This window comes from Camelus ferus, chromosome 2, assembly GCF_009834535.1.
Source record: "Camelus ferus isolate YT-003-E chromosome 2, BCGSAC_Cfer_1.0, whole genome shotgun sequence".
NCBI lineage: Eukaryota > Metazoa > Chordata > Mammalia > Artiodactyla > Camelidae > Camelus > Camelus ferus.
Window position 1 is genome coordinate 101,654,290 of NC_045697.1, and position 20,749 is coordinate 101,675,038.

The following is a 20,749-nucleotide window of genomic DNA, read 5'->3' on the forward strand; positions in this document are numbered from 1 at the left end:
GGAACTTGGCCTTGTCAAACAGGTGAGAGGTGGCTTTATGGAGAAAAAAAAATAACTAAACTAAGGTCAGTAGGATAAATTTTAAAAAAAAAAAAAAGCAACAGGGAAAAGCATATGTAAAAACTATTTGGAAGGAGGAAGCACTGAAATTACAAGAGTTTGCAAAATGGCCAGTGTGGCTGAACTACAGAGAACATGGGGGAGCACAGTGTGAACTGAGGCTAGAAATATAGTTGGGAGCTAAGCCATGTTGTGCCTCATAGACCATAATAGAGAATTCTGTTCTTTTTTTAAGAATGGGGATCCTTAATATATTTAAGTACAGGAATGACATGATCAGATTTGCAACTTGAAAGATCATTTTGCAAGTGGTATGGAGACCATATTTTAAGAGGGTACTTGTATAGGTTACTTTCTTATCTGGAAATGTATTATTGCAGTAGTTCAGAAGACAGAAGATTATACTTAAGACTAGGGAATACAGAAAAGTGAAGCAAATTGAATTACTTACCAAGTTATGTAGGAGGTAGAAACAACAGAATCTGTTATGGGGTGTTGAATATGGGGGTGAAGAAGAGGAAAGTAGGCAAGTGTCTTGGACAACTCCTAGACTTCTGGTTTGCTAGATGGTGGTGCCATTCCTGAGAAAGGGAAACTGGAAGACCAGGTTTGTATAATACTCTCTCTCAATGTGTTGCTAAATATTTGTGTATTTTACGTATCTATCAGAATATCTTCTTTCAAATTTTAAGTTATTGAGAAATTAAATGTGAGTTTGATTGAGCTTGGTTTAAATGTGAGTTTGGTTGTATGCAATTTAGTGCCTCACGTGTGGGTATTCCATAAACCATCATCTTTTTGATCCAGGCTCCATCATCACTAGCTGGTCGACTTTATGCAACTAATTTAGCCTCTCTGTGCCCCAATGTCTTTAAATTTTAAGTGGAAATAATAACAGTGCCTGACTGGGAAGAAACTTGCTAACAGTATCCTGCAATCCATTCTCTCCCTTCACAAAAGTAAGGCTTCTAGGAAAGAAGGAAGTTGACATAGCTAAATCTCCTTATGAACGTATTAATGACAAACCTCCTGGCAAACTTAGAGGATAGTTAAGTATGCCAAACCATCATTTCACCCAACGGTGCTAGTGAGATCTCTGATTCTTGTCTGATTTGTTAACACAATCCTTTGTGTTAAGATTACTACCTCAGAGGACACTGGTGAGGATTAAACGAGCCAATGCTTATGAAAATGCAGTGCCAAGCTCATAACAAGCATTCATTAAGTTCACTATTATCAATATATTATAATAATGCCAAGAAATAGTAAGAGCTATCACTTACAGAGTGAATATGATGTGACAGGCACTTAAGCTAAGTGTCTTCCATGGATTATCTCATTTAATCATCTGAAAGCTCTATGTTCTATGTTCATTACTATTATATAAGAAGCTTGAAGACTGGAGATTAGTTTTCCCAAAGTCATATAGCTAGTAAATCGTGGCACTAGGTTTTAAACCCAGGCAGTCTAACTCTCCAGCTGAGCTCTTGTTCCTATTTGTAAATAACACTGCCTTGCTACACTACTCTGTTTCTGAAAGTCCATTGGAATGTCCATCCAGGTGCTATTTTAGTACAATGAAGGTGTAATTTATTAACTAGCACCAAAATGGCCTTAAAATGTTAATGCAGTTTCTAAATATATGTGACTTCCACCCAGGGAGTTACTAATGTCAGGAGAAGTAAAAACAAAGAAAACTATTATTTTTACTCCATGTCTCAAAATGTAATGACCCTTTGATATTCCACTGAGCATAACCCCTCTGTGCTGCCCCCAAAAGAGGCACAGGCTGGTCAATTGTGAAACAATAAAATATGACTGGAGGTTTATGAAAATTAGCAAGAGGTTTGATGAGTTTCTTTTTCTCTCTATGCTCAGATTATGCAAGCTATTTTATCTCCTTATTGCTAAGTTACAGACAATGGGGATAAGCAAAGAAAGAGATATAAGTTAACTCTATCAACTTCAGTAATAGCAATAATTAGCATACGTGACTAAAGTATTATTTGGAGGATAAAAGAGTATTGATTTGATTTGAAATTAAATGACATAGGCATTCCAAAGCCTTTATTACACAAATGATAGTTATAAACTATGGGCACTCAATTTAGTCTTACCCCATTTTATTCATTAAGGACATTCATTTTTTATACATTTGTAGGTTGAATATTAAATCATATTTTCATGGATTTTTACAACCCACACAATACTGAGAATAAAATAATTAAACAACAATGTTCCTGGCACAGATGCAGAAAAGTGGAAGATTATCTAATAATGTTACCCAGGAAGCATTATGGTGGCCATGTTTCTGCCCACTGTGATTTTGTTTTCAGTCTAGATATCAAACAGGGAGCAATTTTTCCTGCCAAAGGGAGTAGACCATAGCCTTGTAGAAAACAGGGCAAGGCAAAGAGAACAAGGTTCACTGCAGTCTTACAAGGAAAAGACCGTATTTAAAGTAAGCTCTAGAAACTGCCCACGCATATATAAATTTCTGCAAACAGTATTAAGAGCTTTGGAAGTCACCATTCCATGGCAGATTTGCATGGAACCATCCAAAGGAAGATCAGGAAGACTTGGAAGAAAACAAATCTAGATTGCACCAGAACAAAGAAGAAAGTGTATTAAAAAGGAAATGGAAATTGACATCAGGGCTCCATTTGTGAAAACTCCATATTTAACTTTATATACCTATATGTAAGTCAACTGTACATGAAAATGTGTATTTGTTGTTTTTAGAAATCCTAATATGAAGCATTTTTTTCTCTAAGTACTCTTAGAAAGAGATACCAGAACTAAAGGGACTCATTGGGAGAGGAGATCTGCACACTTTCGCAGGGTGTGCCAAGAACACAAAGTCCTGACCATTGTCTGCCCAGGCCATTTCTCAAAGTTGTGTTTGCAGAGAGCAACCTTGAGAAATAAGGTAATTCACCCATCCCAAATAAAGAGCAGGCTTGCTTACTGCTTGCTATAAAAACAGTGGATTCCCAAGTTCAGTTATAATATAACCAACAGCATGTGCAGGCTCCCAACTAGGCCCTCTGGTCACTCCCATGTGAATGAGGGCCAATGCAAACATACTGATGCTCATGCACTGATGTAACAAGCTAACTTATTAACTTGCAAGCATGGCAAAATCAAATCCCAGAACTGCCAAACCCTGCTTGACCCTACAATAAAGGTTCCTGGACCCAGAACAGATGGAGTAAATAAAATCTTTCATAATGTGTTTGAAGACTTTTTTTTAATAGGTTTTATTTTTTAGAGTAGTTCTAGGTTTAGAGAAAAATTTCCCAGGTTTAAAGGATTTTCATATTCCTTCATTCCCAATTTTATCCTATTACTAACAACTTGTATTAGTGTGGTACATTTATTACAACTGATGAAACAATATTGATATATTAGCATTTACTCTGTGTCCTACATTCTGTGGGTTTAATAAATGCTTGTCGTGTGTCCATCATTACATATAGTTTCACTGCCATAAAAATTCCCTGTGCTCTACCTATTCATCCCCTCTTCCTCCTAATCCCCGAAAACCACCAATATAAATATATATATATACACACATACACACGTATATATTTTATAAATACTTTATATATATTTATATAACATTTATTTATTATATATGTATTTTTTTTTAACTCTCTCCTTAATTTTGCCTTTTCCAGACTGTCATACAGTGGGGATCATGAAATATGTAGCCTTTTCAGACTGGCTTCTTTTACTTGGCAATAGGCATTTAAGGTTTCTCCATGTCTTTCCGCGGCTTGATGGCTTCTTTCTTTTTAACTTAATGTTGTTGTTAGGGTGAGTACGGTAAAACTCTAGTCTCATAGCAACTTCCCAGTATACAATACAATAATGTTAACTATGGTCACCATGGAGTACCTTAGATTCCCAGAATTTATTCATCTTCTAACTGAAAATTTGTAGTTTGACCAACATCTCCCCATTTCCCAGATCCCTTGGGCCCTGGCAACTGCCATTCTACTCTGTTCCCATGAGTCTGATGTTTTTAGAATCCATATGTGAGATCATAAAGCATTTGTCTTTATCTGGCTTATTTTACTTAGCAAAATGCCTTCAAGGCCCATCCATGCTGTCACAAATGGCAGTATTTCCTTCTTTTATATGGATAAATAATGTTTCATTCTATAAATATACTTCATTTTCTTTATCCATTCATCTGTTAGTGGACATTTAGGTTATTCCTTTCAATATATACCTATATGTAGGATTGCTGAATCCTAGTTGTATTTTTAATTTTTTGAGAAACCTCTATACTTTTCCCATAGTGGCTATACGAATTTACATTTCCATCAGCAGTGCACCAAGACTTCTTGTTCTACACATCCTTGCCAGCTTTTATCTTTTGTCTTTTTGAAAATAGTCATCCTAACAGATGAGATGATATCTCATCGTGGTTTTAATTTTCATTTCCCTGATGGTTAGTGATGCAGAGTTCCTTTCATGTACTTGTTGGCCATTTTTATGTCTTCTTTGGAAAAATTGTGTATTCAACTCCTCTGCCCATTTTTAAATTGCATTATTTGTTTTTTCACTGTTGAGTTCTTTACATATTTTGGATATTAACCACTTATCAAATACATGGTTTGGAAATATTTTCACCCATTCCACAGCCTGCCTTTTCATTTTATTGTTTCTTCTGCTGTGCAGAAAATTTTCAGTTTGATATAGTAATGCTTGTTGATTTTTGCTTTTGTTACTTCAGTTTGGGGGTTCACATCTAAAAAATCATTGCCAAAACCTATGTCAAGGAGCTTTTTCTCTTTTTATTTTATTTTTTTTTAAGTTTTACAATTTCAGGTCTTATGTTGAAGTCCTTAATTTCATTTTGAGATACTTTTGTGAGCGATGTAAGATGTGGGTCTGGCTTCATTCTTTTATGTGTGAATATTGTTCTCCCAACATCATTTACTGAAAAACCTATCCTTTCCCCATTGAGTATTCTTGGCTCCCTTGTCATATGTGAGCTGGCCATATATGCACAAGTTTATTTCTGGACTCTAGATTCTGTTCTATTGGTCTATGTGTCTGTTTTATGTCAGTACTATACTGTTTTTATTACTATAATTTTGTAATATAATTTAAAGTCAGGAAGTGTGATGCTTCCAGCTTTCTAAGATTGCTTTCATTATCTGAGGTGTTTGTGATTCCATTAAAAATTTAGAATGGTTTCTTCTATTTCTCTGAAAAATGCCATTGGAATTTTGATAGAGATTGCATTGGATCTATAGATGGTTTGTATAATATGGCCATTTAGATAATATTAACTCTTCAGATCTATGAGCATGGGATCTCTTCCCATTTATTTGTGTCTTCAATTTCTTTGATCAATGTCTTAAAGTTTTTGGTGTATAGATCTTTCACTTTCCTGGTTAAATTTATTCCTAAGTATTTTGTTTTTGATGCTATTATAAATAGCACTGTTTTCCTTTTTAAGACAGTTCATTGTTAGTGTACAGAATTAGAACTCATTTTTGTATGTGGATTTTGTGTTCTGTAACTTTACTGAACTCATTTATTAGTTCTAACAGTTTTTTGGTGGGGTCTTTAGAATTTTCTATATACAAGATATGTCACCAGCAAAACAAATAATTTTACTTCTTCCTTCTCAATATGGACGTCTTTTCTTTCTTTTTCTTCTCGAATTGCTCTGGCTAGGACTTCTGGCACTATGTTGAATAGGAATGGTGACAGTAGGCATCTTTGTTTTGTTCCTAATTTTAGAGAAATTTTTCAGTCTTTTCACCATTGAGTATGATGTTAGCCATGAGTTTGTCATGTATGGCCTTTATTAGGCTGAGCTTTGTTCCTTCTATACTCAATTTGTTAAGAATTTTTATCATGAAAAAATAAATTATGTCAAATACTCTTTCTGCATCTATTGAGATGATCATATGAATTTTCTTTCATTCTATTACTGCGATGTATTACATTTACTAATTTGTGTATATTGAGCCATACTTTCATCCCAGGGATAAAAGCCATCTGATCACAGGGTATGATCCTTTTAATGTACTGTTGAACTTGGTTTGCTAGTATTTTGTTGGGAATTTTTGAATCTATATTCACCAGAGATACTGGCCTGTAGTTTTCTTTTCTTGGCTTTGGCATCAGCCTTGTAATGATAGCCTCAAAAAATGAGTTTGGGAGTGTTTGGATTGGCATTTGCTCTTTAAATGTTTGGTAGAATTCACTGGTGAAGCCATCTGGTCCTGGGCTTTGATTGGGAAGTATTCGATTACTGATTCAAGCTCCTTACTTGTCTGTTCAAATTTTCTATTTCTTCATGATTCAGACTTAGTAGGTTGTAGTACTTCTGTCATTTTGCTATTTTTTTTTCTTTATCTCATATATATTTTTTTGCTCATTTCCTGTATTACTGTCTTCTTTTGTGTTTAGTTTTTCTTTCTTTTTTTTTTTTTTTTTTGGTTGTAAAATGCTTAAATTCCTTTCTCATTTCCTTTTGTGTTATTCTGTACCTAGGGTTACCATAAGGATTACATTTAACATCCTAAAGTTATAACATTCTAATTTGAATTTTTATTAATTTCAGTAACATGCAAAAACTCTTCTCCTTTTCAGCTCCATCCTCACTTCTTTGGGTTGTTGGTGACACATAATTACTTCTTCATACAACATACAACTTCTTCATGGGTTGTTGGTGTCATATAATTACTTCTTCATACAACATACTTCCTCCCAAACATAAATTAATAATTATTTTAAATGCATGAGTCTTTGAAATTATGCAGAAAACAATATGTGGAATTACAAACCAAAGTTACAATAATACTAGCTTTTAGACTAATAATCTTTTAATGTATTAATCTTTTAAATCATGTAAAAAACAAAAAGGGGATTTACAAACTGTTGTTACAATAATACTAAGTTTTATAACTGCTCCTGTATTTACCTTCATTGAGATCATTATTTCTTCATATGGCTTTGAGTTACTGTCTAGCATCCTTTTATTTCACCCTGCAGGACTCCCTTGAGCCTTTCTTTCAGGGCAGGTCCAGTAGTAATAAACTCCCTCAGTGTTTGTTTTTATTTATCTGAGAATGTCTTAATTTATCCTTCATTTTTTCTTGTTTTTATTTTTTAATGGAGGTACTGGGGATTGAACCTAAGACCTTGTGCATGCTAAGCATGCACTCTACCACTGAGCTATACCCACACCCCTTATCCTTCACTTCTGACGAACATTTTTGCCGGATACAAGATTCTTGGTTGACAGGTATATTTTTCTTTTAGCACTCTGGATGTATCAGTCCACTGTCTCCTGTTCCCCAAAGTTTCTGATGAAAAATAATCTTATTGTGGATCCTTATATGTGACAAGTTGCTTCTCTCTTGCTGCTTTCAAGATTCTCTCATTGTCTTTGGCTTTTGAAAGTTTGATTATAATATGACTCAGTGTAGGTGTCTTGAGTTCACCTTACTTTGAGTTCACTGAGGTTCCTGGATGTTTATATTCATTTCTTTCATCAAATTTGGGATGTTTTCAGATATTATCTCTTCAAATATTCCCTCTGCTGCTTTCTCTTTTCTCCAACTGGGATTCCTACAATGCATGTTGACCCAATTGATTATGTCCCACAGGTCCCTTAGGTTCTGCTCACTTTTCTTTAATCTTTATCCTTCTGTTCCTCAGTCTCGATAATTTATATTGTCCTGTCTTCAAGTTGACTGACTATTCTGCCTACTCAATTCTGCCTTTGAATCCCTCTAGCAAGTTTTTCATCTCAGTAATTGTACTCTTCAGGTCCAGAATTTTTCTTTACGTTTTCTATATTTTCATTGATTTTTCCATTTTGTACATATGTTATTTTCTTGACTTTCTCCACATCTTAGTTATTTAAGCATCTTTAAGGCAGTTTTTTTAAGTCTTTAATAGATTTGCCACCAGATGTTTTACAGGGACAGTTTCTGTTGATTTATTTTTTCCTTTGAATGAGCCATATTTTCCTGTTTCTTTGTATGCCTTCTTTGTTTTTTTATTGTTGTTGTTATTGTTGAAAACTAGATATTTTAATCTAATAATGTGGTAACTGAAAATCCAATTCTCCCCATTCCTCAGAGTTTGCTCTTTTGTTCTTGTTGTTTTTGTTCATTGTCTTTGTTTTCTTGATTGTTGTAGGTTGTCTCTGTGCCAAGAATCAATCTGAGGTATAAATTTAAGGTCTTCCCAAGTCTTTTCAGAGACTGTCCCTGAGTATGCATAGTCATTTTCTAATTTTCCCTATATATGCTATTGTATTTGAATGCCCTAGTCTTTAATGTTTCGCTTACAAAAGGGTAAAAAGAGGGAAATGAGGAGGAGGGTATAGCTCAAGTGGTAGAACACATGCTTAGCATACACATGGTCCTGGGTTCAATCCCTAGTATCTCCTCTAAAAATAAGTAAATAAGTAACCCTAACTTCTCCCCCCAAAAAAATTTTTTTTAAAAAAAGAGGTAAATAGAGGGGAGAGGAAAAGGGCATCAGTCCTTTAAATCCTCTGGAAGTCACTTTAGCTGAAGGGGGTGTAGCTTACAACAATGGGAAGAGGTGTAACAACAATGACGACCCACCTCTTTTTCTGCACTTCTGCAATCAGACCTCAATATTTAAAGGACACAGTCTTTTATCAACCCACTTTGGCTCCCACAAGCTATGTGCAAGGTTCTCCAGGAACGTGTACACCACTGCCTGCCATATGGCTGGGGGTGGGGAACAGGTAGTTGTTAACATGCTAAGAGCTTGAATTGACCAAAATTAACCACAATTTACCATCCAATATTTCCCCTGGAAATTGCAATGCTTCAATAGACTCCAGAGTTCCAAAATAGTTACATCAGACAAATTCTGCCAGGGCAATTTTTGTCTAGTTGGAAGGACAGATTCTTGGTACTTCCTACTTTAGTATCTTCCCAGAATCCTCTATAGTGTTTTCATTATATAATATTTAATACTTTTATAGATTTTTCCCCACAAAAATGACTCAAATATATAAATTATATTAAAAACCTAACATTTATGTATTTCATTTAAATTGTATTACTATATATCTTTTGTACATTTATTTCTCTAAGTCTTGGAAGTACACATTTAGGTACAAATAACTATCTTGTTCTATATAATGATGCTGTTTTCATATATCAACAGATGGCCCTTGGTAATAATGCTTTGTTGATTGTGTTAATGATATATTTTAATCATAACAGTTCCATTAAACAAACATAATCCCATGAGACAGATACTTTTGCCATGTAATAAAAACATAGTTATTTGGCTATTTCATTGTGGCACAGTGGTATTTTAAAGTGATGTGAGCAATTTAAGGGTTTTTTTTAAAAAACTGGTTTTCAAAAGGTTATATTGCTTTTCTCTCTAGATTTGGTAGGGTAGGGTTGGCCTTGATTAGTTCCTGGGACAGCCAAGTATTTCAGTAGATGTAAAGCTGAAAAATAGTCACTGAAATAATGAGAGTGATTTTCTGGGTAGAAAATTATAAAACAGAAAGATACAAAAGGAGGTACCCAAGAGGAGGTATTTCTCCCAACAAGAATAATGATACCCAGTTTTTTCCCGGTAAATGTTATCAATAGTTGTAAAATCTGAATAAAAGGTGAATATAGGAAAATAATTTTGATGTTCAGTTACTAAAATTAGATTATACTTGTGGTCATTATAAATAATAAATAAAACCTTATTGTAATAATTTAAAAGTGTATATGCCAAAGTGAACCATATGGTTAAGGCTAGTTTCACTGGTAATTCTCACTGATGCTCACTAAGGCAAGACTTCTGAGCTGAGAGTCAAATGAACATCCTTTTACATATAATTTAAATAGTATAGGACATCTTTTTTAAAAAAAGTGTTATTAAAATACTGTGAGTTACTAATGGGCAAATAGATGAGATGACTGAGGAAAGTAACATATCTATCTTTTGAGAGAAAGCAATTGATGGATGATATACAGATATAATTGATGAAGCAAAATATCACAAAGAAGTGAGAAAGGATGGACGGTATGAGCATCAAAATTAAAAAGGAGAAAGATATTTTATGCTCTGAGATTAGAAGGAAGATGGGAAATATGTGCTAAAATACAAAAAAAAATTTTTCCATTGAAGAGGGAAATTAAGGGAGTTGATGTGATAGTCCTCAATCTTTCCAGTGGAGTTAGAATGAAAGACACTACCAAAAAAGGCATGGATAGGAAGCTTGGGTTCTTGGGGGATATGAAATATTTAGAGATGAATAGAAAACTTGCTTAACAGCAATGAGGGCGCCACTGAGGGTGGATAACAAGATTTAGTAGTATTATCAATCAGTCTGGTTTCCTGACTTACTCTTAATAATATTTTAGCAATGGGGGAACTGGAGTAGGAGAACTGAATTATAGGGTTGACTCAGCATTTGAATCCAACTATAAAAATTTAATTGAATTAAGTAATATCTGTGGCCTGTGACTACTGATTAGTTGAAATTCTTTCCTTTCTGTAAGAAAGATCTTTTATTAATTTTATAAAAATCTATATAGAGTTAAAGCTACTGTGGTACACATCACTGGTAAGAAACCTTGGAGTAGAAGAGATGAATCATTTAAATAACTAGAATTTGCATCTGCTATAAGCTAAACTAGATAGATTGGTTAATTTATCCTTGTGATCCATCACTGCCAAATGATTTAACCAGAATCATAATATGGGATCTAATTATGAGATACATTAAGACAGAAACAATTTTGGTTAGATAAATACAGTAGCACTAACTTTACCCTATAAATGCCATTAAAAGGGAACAGGCTTTCTTTAGCTTTGGGACACTATACTTGTGGATTACATTCAAAGTCATTAAAAGTTAAGAAAAAAAATGCCTTGTTATCTTTTCATTTCAAACAAACCAATAAAGAGCCAAAAAACAATTTCTAGCTTTCCCAGCAATCCAACCCTCTCTTTTCATGGGCCTCTTTGTAATAATAGAAACTCTGTAAATAGTATTTACATCTAAATTATGAAGAATAAAAAATATATTCCATAATCTTTTAGCTGTTTTCTTCAATGCTTTTATTAGACATTCTCTTCTCAATAAACTTACTACAACTCCTCAGTTTTCTGAACTTTCTAATATCCAGATATGGACAGTTGAGAAGGTATGTACCCTCCATTCTCTTCATCCCCTAAAGACTTTCACTATAATTACAAATGACAGTCTAAACTACAAACTTTACCTTTTCAGATAGAAAGAAAAATAAATAAATAAGGAAGGAAGGAAAATACGAAGAGAAGGAAGGAGGGGCCTGGTTTGAAGTGTCAAATGATATGAACCATAGTTCAATAAAATCCTACAATGCTGTTTTCTCTCAGCCTGTTAAAAAAACAAAAATTCAGCCAAAGAAATCTGAAGATCTAATTGGCTTTATCAGGCAAGTCATGAATCAGGTGGCAACCCATCTAGCAACTAGAAGGGCTCTTAGAAGGGTTATACAAAATGAAGTTTTTATAGGAAGAAGGGTGGGGCAAGGGAGCTATTAGCAAAAGAAAGAAAAGGATTATTTTTGGGACATGATGACCTCTTTCGTGGGGGGAAGGGAACTGCAAGGGATTTATCATGCAGATTGCCTCTTCTTCCTCTGAGGCTTGGAGAAGACCCAAGTGGCAGATTACCTCGTTGGTGCTGACCAGAAAATTCCAGACTGGTTGATTAAGGTTACATTTCTGGTGAAAGGCTGAAACTGCAATTAGGTTAGATATTAAATCTAGGTTTGGTGTCATGGACTTTAACACAAGTGATGCCATTTTAAACCTGTGATTTTTCTCTTTAACGCCACCAACTGATCATAAAGGGGTGAGAAGTATTTTTGTGTGCCATCATATATAAAACAGTTGATGTACACTAGATAATTTAATCCATAGAACATCCATGGCAATAAAGGTGATGTCCTCATTTTGCAGATGGGGAAGCTGAGGTCTGTGTGTGTAACATACCCAAGGTCATAACATAAAAGACGGGTATAGTCAACCTACTTAGGTCTGTTTTGAAAAACAGTAATATTCCTTCTTCACTAATTCGCAACTGAAAATAAAAAGTATGCAACATATCAAAAAACAAAGAATTTTTGACCTGCTTTGTGATCCAATGCTTTGGTTCTTTGTTTGCCAACACAACAGTCTACTTTTTAGAGCTAAAAGGGACACTTCAAATAAACACTCTGGATTGCTCTTCACATGAAGGTGCTTTAAGCACCATCTTGCTAAAACACAAATAATGAAAGCTGACTTAAGCACCATCTTGCTAAAATACAAATAATTTCTCCTACATTGAAGCCTATAACAGACTATCACATCTTGTTTCATCTAAGAAATAAAGATCCCTGGTAATACATCTTTGAGAAAGACTATGTACAAAGCCTCAGAAGGAAGGTAAAAAAAAAAAAAACATTATTTGAAACATTTAATAACCTACATGTTGGCAATGTCCACATCATCTTAAGAAAACCCTTCAATAGATATATCTATAGATATAGAAAAGGGAGCTAACATGCATAATCCCTAAAGATTTACAATACCACTAAGAACTTATTTCCTGTCAAATCTTCCTTTAAAAATATTGATATATGCCAAATGAGCATATCCCCAAAACGATTCTTATTAAAACCAAGATTCATGATATAATAATTATTGAGTGCTAAGTACTGGGAGATACTGTACTGGGTGCTAAGTAAGGAACAGGAAGAAAGATAAGCATGATCCCTGTCCTCAGAGAACTTACCTCCTAGGGTAGAAGAAAGAGATTCAAAAATTACGGAAAAAAATAATTATCATTGTGATACGTGCTAGAGAGGAATACACAGTGCTCTGAGGATATTTTGTAGAATACTTGATCTATTTTGTGAAGTTAGGTAAGACTTCCTCTAAGATGGGATATTTAAATTGAGATCTGAAAGAATGAGTTAATGATACTTGAGAAAAGGGACCATTTCAGGGTCCCTTTCTATGATTAAACATGCCCACATCCATACACACATTCACACACACATATAGCTAGCACAATATTAAAGAGCTGATCTAAATAACTACGGAGGTTTTCTGCAACCAGAAATAATTATTTTATTTCTATAAAACATTCCAAAACTAATAAGATAATTTCCAGAAAACTTTTAAGAAAGGAAACACAACTTAAGCCAAGCATTGGGCTCTGTACCTTGCATATTTCATTTTATTTACCCTTACAGCAAAACTCTAAGGTAGCTGTTTGCAGACCCTGGTTTTATTTTCTCTGTAATTTGCCATGCCGCAGTGTGTCTTGCACACTAATTGTCATCGCAGAAACTTAAAAAAGAACTTAAACAGTAAACGATAACACTCTCAGTCCTGCTTTCCACCTAAATCTTCAAAACCTATGCGCAAATACCGCATGATTTTCCATTCCAGTACTTTCCTCATTTAGCAAACTTGAGTTTTTGGACTATGTGAACACCCTGATCACAAAACAAGTGAAACTGTAACCAGGCCATAGTCATCTGCTTTCTTGCTGTCCACCTCATTCCTACTCACATCATCCTGTGATTACACAGCCCTCTCTGAGACCATCAAAGCCTTGGTTGCCCCTGACCAGAAATTTTTTCACCTCTCAAAATTCAAAAGTAGCCATGATAGTTCTGAGTTCCTGTTATAAGTAAGTGAAGAAGAGACACACAGATCTAGACTTAGGGAGAAGATGAGTGAGTTGATGAAACCAAGAATTAGACCAAAATTAATATTCCCACCCACTGTTTTCTCCTGTATCACATGTTGATTATTTTAGTCAGAATAGGGAGAACTGTTTTAATTTTTTATGTGCCTATAAATATTTATGTCTTATGTCCATTTTTTAATTTAGAGTTCCTCTACCATTTCTTTTTTTTTTGAATTCACGTTCAGCCAATTATGACTGCCTTGAACTTTTGGAATTTTTTTAAAAATCAAATTTCAAGTTTGAAATTTTGTTTGACTGTAAAAATAGATAAAATGTCTATAAATCAATAAGATGCTACTGCTATTCAAACTTTTCTCAGGAAAGAAGGCAGAACTTACTGCCTAGCTTTTGAGAAGGATCCTCTTATGGTAATGAAAATCTTTGAGACAGCAGCTATAATTGCTGTATGATGTAAATTGAAGGTAATGAATAATACACCTTGATTATCTCCAAGGTCTTCAGATTCGTTCATAACCCTGCGCCCTTTACAAGGCAGACATTTTGCCAAAATGTATTTCACTCATGAGTAATCTAAGCCCAGCCTTGTCCTTGAATAGGCACTGAGGCTGCACATTTGTTTCATTACAGTCTCCATTCTGAACTTAAAGCTTTCATCAAAGACTTTCATCAAGATGACTCGCATTATCCCCTTTATGCCTGTTGATTTTAGTTGCCACAAAAAGCCAAAGTCAACTCTCATCTTCAGGATTCTAATTCCTATAAGGCTCGGAACATCTCCTTTTCTGACCCATTCCTCATCCCTGTCTGACACCTGATGTCTTTCCACTGGACCCTCTGAGACTCAGTCATTAGCAAATTCGCCTTCTCTAAATATTTCTTTCACTTCTTGCTTTAAAACCTGATCAACTCTGCAGCCCTCTTCTCTACAGTCCAAACTCCCAAATTCTACCACTACTAGGCCTGGAGTTAGAGAAGACAACTTTTCTGCTCCTTGGTGCTCCTTCCAGACCACTCTTCCTCCCTCCTCCATTAACAGGCCCATTTAAATTTTATGACATCAAAAGACAGGACCAACTCCCTTTCCCTGCTGCAGCACCCAAACAATCCCCAGGCCACTCTGCCTCCACCCCACTCCTCAGAGACTTTAGTTCCTAACTCCCTGACACTGTCTCAAACCCTATTCCTATCATAACTGTCAGCTGACTTCAATGTCCACACAGATGATCTATTCAATACACTGTCACTCAGTGCCTTGACCTCCTCTCCTCCAATGATTCTATCCTCCACACTACTCCAGCTACTTACTTGAATAGCAATACCTCAATCCTGTCTTTCCCAGTAACTACAGTTGGCCCTCCTTATCTATGAGTTCTGTATCCTCTAATACAATGAATCATGGATCGAAAATATTCCAAAAATAATTCCGTAAAATTTCATAAAGAAAAGCTTGAATTTGCTGCACACTGGCAACAATTTACATAGCATCTACAGCTGACCCTTGAACAACATGGATCTGAATTGTGCAGGTCCACTTACATGTGGGTTTTTTTCCACTAAATACTACAGTATGACACAATCCCTCATTGGTTGGACCTGTGGATGTGAAACTAAGAATACAGAGCGCTGAGTGTAAAGTTATACATGGATTTTCCACCACACAAAGGGTCAATGCCCCTAACCCCCATGATGTTCAAGGGTCAACTGTACATTTTATTAGGTGTTATAATTAATCTGGAGACAAGGTATATAGGAGGATATGTGTAGGACATATGCAAATCCTATGTTATTTTATACAGGGGACTTGAACATCCATAGATTTTGGTACCCATGGGGCGTCTTGAAACCAATCTTCTGCAGATACTAAAGGATGACTGTATTGCCTCTCAGCCTTCTTAATTTGAGGCATCTCACTTTCTGACCACTATCTCCTATTTTTCCAGCTCACCACCTCTACTTGGAACCTGGAAATTTCCAACAATCCTCTGACCCCACCAGAACCTACAATTCATTGATCCTAACATCTTTTTCATGCCTCTCACCCCCACATCGTAACTTCTATCCTTACCCAGCTTAACTGCATGGTCAGTCATAACCACCCCTTTGCATACACTCAACTCTCCTGCCCTTCTCTTAACTCCTGCGCTTGGCTAAACCACAACCCTGGTCATGTCCAACTCTGCCTATTCCATACTTGCACTTGTGCATGTAAGCATGGAGGAAACAAACAAATTGACTGATCTCATTTACATTCATGATCTCCAACTTCAGTGGGCCCTTAATGCTGCCTGGAATCATCCTATATTTCCAGTCTCCTGAACAACTGTTACATAGCTTCATCTCTCTCTTAAGATCTACAGCTCTTCTTCCAGTCTCACTTTTAACTGATGACCTTGCTTTCTATGTTACTGAATAAAACAGAAGCAATCAGATGTGAACTTATGTAAACTCCCACAACCACATTCACCCACCTACCTGCAGCTGCTGTCTCTCCTGTTACTGAGTGAACTTGTTCATGCTCCTAGCAAAGGGCAACCCCTCCATTTGTGTACTAGGTCTTTTCTCATCTACTCAAGGGCATTGGCTCAGAAATTCTTCCTTCTCTCTCAGGTATCAATAATTTCCCCTTTTCCTAGATTTGTTTCCATTCACCAACAAACATGCTTTAAAAAAAAAAAAAACTTTTGCTTGATCCTGCGTCACATTAGAGATATCACCCCATAATTTCCCCTTCTTGTTGGCAAATCTCCTTGAAAGAGTTGTTTATTCTTGCTGTCATCAATTTATTTCCCATTTTCTCGAGTCAACTATAGGATTTAACATTCACCATATCACTCTATCCAACCACTTATCTTTATGTTGTTAAAACCAGTACTCAGTTTTCAATCCGCATCTTATTAGACCATTTAACAATATATAATGTATTTAATTGTTTTCTTCATGTGGCTTCCAAGATACCACACTCTCTTGGTTTTCCTCCTACCACACTAGTAGCTTCTTCATAGCTCCTTTTGTTGTTTCCTCCTAGTTTTCCAAATATCTTAATGTTGGAGTTCCCAACTTACAGCTATTTCTCTTCTCCTATCAACATTAATTCCCTCAGTGATATCAGTCACCCTGCAATGGGCAAATTAGAAATGCCAGACCTGCCTTGGTTAATGTAGAGGAAAGGTTTCACAGGCTTAGTGAGATTGAAAAGGTACAGTGAATTTGTCATTTAGGACCTACTTTATCCGTACTGGGAAGGTCCAGAAAACATACCTTTCACCACTACTGGGGGAAATAAATTTATGAGGGTAGCCCCTACATCTCTGAAGAATGCTGTGATCACTCTTCTCTACAGACCTTACAGCGGGGACTACAGTCACTAAATTGAAAAACCTAAATGCAATGGGAGTAACTGATCTCCAGGTGGCAGGAGTCAAAGTGGTAGCCCTTAACTGCTAAAGGCAAGGGGAGTACGGTTACCATAATGGACAGCAGAAAAGCAGCAATCAGAATAGTCTGACTTAGACAGAGAAAGACAAATATCATATGATATCACAATATCATATGATATCACTTATATGTGAATCTAAAAAAAGATGCAAACCAGAAATAGACTCACAGACATAGAAAACAAACTATGGTTACCAAATGAGAAAGGCTGGGAGAAGGATAAATTAGGAGTTCAGGATTAACAGATACACACTACTATATATAAAACAAATAAACAACAAGGACCTACTACATAGCACAGGGAACTATATTCAATTTCTTGTAATAAGCTATTATGGAAAAGAATCTGAAAATATTTGTGTATATATGTATGTATGTATAACTGAATTATTGACTGAATTAACTGAATTGCTTTGCTGTATACCTGAAACTAACATTGTAAATCAACTATGCTTCAATAAAAAAAAAAAATTAAAGGGGGAAAAAAAAGAATAGTCTGACTTGCATAGACCTGGCTAACTGATCATGGTGTTGCTAGAAATGAAATGATCTATACAAACAGAAAAGTCCTAGGTTAAGTGAACAAAAGTCTAACCTGAATCATAAAAAAAAAAGTCATGGCACCTCATTCAGTTCCCAGACTAGAGCCAGCTGATAGACCCAGAATCATCTGAATGAACTGCCAAAAATTTATACTGTTAATTTTTCTCCCAGCCTTCCCCAAAGTGACCTACAACCTTTTGCAAAGGTAACTGTGATTGGGTAAAAGGAAATAATCAGAGCTTTGAGGGACTATTGGACCCTAACTCAGAACTGACACTAATCCCAGGAGATCCAAAACATCACTGTGATCTACCAGTCAGAGTAGGAACTTACGGAGGTCAAGTAATCAATGGAATTTTAGCTAAAGTCTGTCTCATAGTGAATGGGCCCAGTGGGCCCCCTAACCCACTCTGTGGTTATTTCCCCAATTCCAGAATTAATTATTGGAACAAATATACTCAACAACTAGCAGAATCTCCACACTGATTCCCTGACCTGTGGAGTGAGGGCTATTCAAGTGAGAAAGACCAAGTGGAATCCAGTAGAACTGCCTCCACCTAGGAAAACAGGAAGCCAAAAGCAATACCATATTTCTGGAAAGACTGCAGAGATTAGTGCCATAATCAAGGACCTGAAAGATGCAGGAGCAGTGATTCCCACCGCATCCCTATTCAACTCACCTATCTAAACTGTGCAGAAGACAGGTGGATCTTAGAGAATGACAGTGGGTTATTATGAGTTTAACCAGGTGGAGATTTCAATTGCAGTTGCTCTACCAGAGGTGGTTTCATTGCTTAAGCAAATTAACACATCCCCTGGTACCTGGTACACAGCTAATGCTCTGGCAAATGTTTTGTTTTGTTTTGTTTTCCTTTATACCTATTAGTAAAGACCACTAGAAGCAGTTTGTTTACAGTTAGCAAGGCCAGCAGCAATACACCTTGACTCCCCTGCTTCAGGGGACTAGTTAAGTCTCCAGTCCTAAGTTAGGGGTCATAATTTAATTCACAGGTATCTTGACTGCCTTTCTCTTCCACAAGATCTCACACTGCTCCATTACATTGATAACATTACGCTGAGTGGACCTGGTGAGCAAAAGATGGACCTAGAGGAGGAACTACTCTAGACTTAATAGTAAGACATTTGCATGCCAGAGTGAGGAATTCTCTCTACAATCAGTAGACAGAGGAAGAGAAGATTGTAGCCTGGTATACAGATGATTTTGGACAATATGCAAGCTCTGCCCAAAAGTGGATGGCTACAGCACTACAGCCCCTCATTCTGGGACATTCCTGAAGGACAAAGGTAAAGGAAATCCTCCCAATGGGCAGACTTCGAGCAGTGAACCTGCTTGGTTCTTGGTCTGTAGCCAATCAGTTTTTCCCCAGCCACCCAGGTCATTCATTACCCAGTGGACTCATGGGCAAAGTGGCCATGATAACAGGGATGGAGAGTTTGCATGAGCTCAACAACATGGATTTCCACTCACCAAGTTCAACCCGGCTTGGCCCCTGCTGGGTGCCAAACTGCCAACAACAGAGAACAACACTGAGTCCCTGATGTGGCACCATTCCACGGGTGGTAACCAGCCACATGGTGACAGGTTGATTAAAATGGGTTGCTTCCATCATGGAAGGGGAAATGTTTTATTCTTACTTGAATACACATTGACTGTATATAAATTTGCCTTCCCTGCACACAATACCTCCGCCAAAACTACCATGCATAGTTACAGAATACCTTATTCACCAACACAGTATTCTACACAGCTACTGCTTCTGATCAAGGAATTCACTTCACAGCAAATGAGGTAACAGACCCACACTCATGGAATTCACTTGGTCTTATCATGTTTCCCACCATCCTGAAGCAGATGGCTTGACAGAATGGTGGAATAGGTTTTTGAAGTTTCAATTAAAGTGACAACTAAGTGACGAGAACTTGAAGGACTGGAGCAAAGTTCTCCAGAATGCTATATATGAGCATCCAATATATGCTGCTGCCTCTCTCATACCCAGAATTCACAGGTCCAGAAACCAAGGGGTAGAAATGGGAGTGGCACCACTCACTATTTCTGTTAGTGACCTATTAGCAAAACGTTTGCTCCCTGTTCCTCTGACATTATGCCCTGCTGGCTTAGGTCTTAGTTCCAAAGGGAAGAATGCTTCCACCAGGAAACAAACCAATGAGTTCACTGAACTGGGAGTTAAGAATGCCATCAGGCCACTTTGGACTCCTCATATCTATGGTCAAATATACAAAGAAGGGAGTTACTGTGCTGGCTGAAGTGATTGATCCTAACTATCATGGGGAAATTGAACTGCAACTCTACAATGAAAGTAAGGAAGGTATCCTGTCTGGAATACCAGAGTTTCCTTAGGGCATCTCTTAGTATTACCACGTTCTGTGATTAAAGTCAATTGAAATTGACAACAATCCAACCCAGGCAGGACTACTAGTGGCCCAGACTCTTAAGGAATGAAGGTTTGGGTCACTCCATCAGGCAAAGAACCACAACCAGCTGAAGTATTTGCTGAAGGCAAAGGGAATGCAGAATAGATAGTGGGAAAAGGTTGTTATAAATACCAACTATAACCACATGACCAGTTTCAGAAGCTGGACTGTAACTGTCAAAAACATTTCCTCCTTATTTCCTTATGAATTTTTGTGTAATATATTTGCTTATTATATACAACAAAAATACATGCTTATATACTGATACATATATATATATATAACAAATATTTTGTTTTCTTTCCTCTCTTGTTCCTTTATCATATAACATACGATGTAACTTATAGTGTTTAAGTATTGTTAATTTTACATCTTAGTATTTAAGTTACAGGATATCAGCACATTCACAAGCCTACCATTCATTCCTCTTAATGCTTTACTTTCTACATTATTTTTGTCTTCCAGTGTGGCAACATTACCAGCAAAGTCATACTTTCTCTGTAGTTTTACCTTCTATCTATTGGAAAAGGA

General features: G+C 36.3%; 1 pseudogene; it reads left to right on the forward strand.

Moving 5' to 3' along the window:
• The first annotated feature begins 10,106 nt into the window (after positions 1–10,106).
• Positions 10,107–20,677, forward strand: LOC116659267 (annotated as a pseudogene).
• Positions 20,678–20,749: the final 72 nt, after the last annotated feature.